Source organism: Panulirus ornatus, chromosome 5 (genome assembly GCF_036320965.1).
Source record: "Panulirus ornatus isolate Po-2019 chromosome 5, ASM3632096v1, whole genome shotgun sequence".
NCBI lineage: Eukaryota > Metazoa > Arthropoda > Malacostraca > Decapoda > Palinuridae > Panulirus > Panulirus ornatus.
Genome location: NC_092228.1, coordinates 37873258 through 37875640, shown reverse-complemented (window position 1 = coordinate 37875640; position 2383 = coordinate 37873258). Strand labels below are relative to the sequence as shown.

General features: G+C 37.5%; 1 non-coding gene across 1 annotated transcript; it reads right to left on the bottom strand.

Annotated features, from left to right (window-relative positions):
* Positions 1-312: 312 nt before the first annotated feature.
* Positions 313-384, bottom strand: TRNAQ-CUG (transfer RNA glutamine (anticodon CUG)). Its single transcript has one exon. It is a non-coding gene; the product is annotated as a tRNA-Gln (tRNA).
* Between the last annotated feature and the right edge of the window lie 1999 nt (positions 385-2383).

The following is a 2383-nucleotide window of genomic DNA, read 5'->3' as shown; positions in this document are numbered from 1 at the left end:
TCTATCAATCTATCAATCTAACTATGTATCTATCTATCTATCTTTATCTGAAAGTCAACAATAATGAAATCATTGATATATGAAGTATAACAATGTCCTCTCAATGGCAATTATCTCACCAGAATCTTCTAGAACCTTCCAGAAAACTATGAACTCTGTAGGCAAGGAGGGAGTAATGGTCTCCGGCTAATGATAAAACCATATTATTCCATATATATGTTTATATATACATATTTATGTATATATATTAATGTATATATAACGTACAGAATAATGTGGCCATCATCAGTATCGAAGAAAACTGAAAAGATGAGGTCCCACCGAGATTCGAACTCGGATTGCTGGATCCAGAGTCCAGAGTGCTAACCCTTACACCATGGGACCTGATAAGAAAAGATGTGATTTCATCTAAATGTTTTACATATAATCAACCAGAGGCCATTCCTCCCTCCCTGCCTGCAGGGTTCAAGGTTTTCTAGAAGGTTCTCGAAGATTCTGGTAAGATCATTACCTTTGAGAGGTCGTCGTTAGGTGACAGTCAGGTTCACTATGGTTGGTGTTTGTAGCTGGTTGTCCGAGGATGTTGTTATACTTGATCAATTTTGTAATTGTTGACTTTCAGGTAGGAAGTACTCATTTACGATGCATCCTTGTACTCACAACAACCTTATGAGTCACTTCAAGATTTATCTTCACTACAACTTTATCTTCACTACACTATTAAGGTTGAAGTCAATGGTCACATTCACTACACCCTCAACACGACTGGTCTTATACCTAACCCATATTATCACTACATCCATGTACATGTATTTCTTGCAGAATAACGCAGATAATGATTTCTGTGAAAATTGACGTATACAGCCTTACGTATCTATCGATCTATCTAATATCTATTTTTTTACCTATCTATCTATCGATCTATCTATCTATCTACCTTTCTAAATCAGAAAGTCAACAACAATATCATTAATGATACGTATAACTACGTCCTCTCAATGGCAGTTCCTACCCAGAATCTTCGAGAACCTTCTAGAAAACCTTGAACCCTGCAGGCAGGGAAGGAGGAATGGCCTCTGGTTGATTATATGTAAAACATTTAGATGAAATCACATCTTTTCTTATCAGGTCCCATGGTGTAGGGGTTAGCACTCTGGACTCTAAATCCAGCAATCCGAGTTCGAATCTCGGTGGGACCTCACCTTTTCAGTTTTCTTAGAAACTGATGATGGAACTGAGCCATATAGTTGACCTTCGATGGACATATATTTCTTACGGCCCACCATTTTATTTAAGTATGAAGATCTCACGGCAGAGAGGAAACGTGTGATATTCAAAATCAAAAGCCGCAATTGCCCTCATGGTAATGGTCGACATGTTTGCAGACAGATGACACAGACATGTGAGAAGTTAGACAAATATGGACGTTCCTGATTGCTGTATAGCCTAGGTTTATCATCACTTGTAATGAAGGAGAAATGTTGCACATTATTCCACACCTTTTTATTTAGGCTAGGTTAGGCTAGGATGAATAGGGTCCATAACGTAACAGAGCTGGGAAATGCATCATATCGTATCTGTATTTGTGCAAAATGGCGCAAGTTTGTGGAAGTGATTTACGCAATGCCGGAGAGAATCCACCTCCACCAGAAATAATGTCTCAGACCATACAATATCTGCTGTTGGACGAGCAGGGGACATTAGACCAATATATTCCTGTAGTTTACTGCTCTTCCCAAACACGCAGCAAGACATTCGTAAAAGCGTTAAACTGAACTTTTCCATTGGTTTTTATATCTTAAATTACTTACACCAGTTCCAACAGATGGAAAAAATCATCTCAAAAATCAGAAATTATTTGCCTATAAAAAGCATTTTGATCGATCGTACCAAATATTCAATTATTTCTGTACCCGACAAAATATTCAGTCACTCCTATATCCGACATTTTTCCTGCTGGCTGGTGCCGTTAAAGTCATATGGTAATTTACCGTAATTAGATTATAGATATATTCATCTATATAGAATGGCTCACCGTGAAGAAACATATATATTTTCACTAAATCCTCCTCTTCACTACACTCCCATCTTCACTACATAGTTCTAACACAACATCTTGACTACACCATTGTATGACCACATTATCATATCATTGTGTTCTTATCTTCACCACAGCCTCGGCAGAATTGATGTTTTCTTTACACATCAGGGTAGATGGCCATCTTTATGATGACAGACAACACACATAACATATCAAACCACTTATCTTTAGTCAATTTAATATAATTTCTGCTGATAAAAACGAATTATAATGACAATTCTTGTGTTCTGTGACGGGACATTGTACGGGTGAAGGAACTGTTGTCAGGCACATGTATGAAAC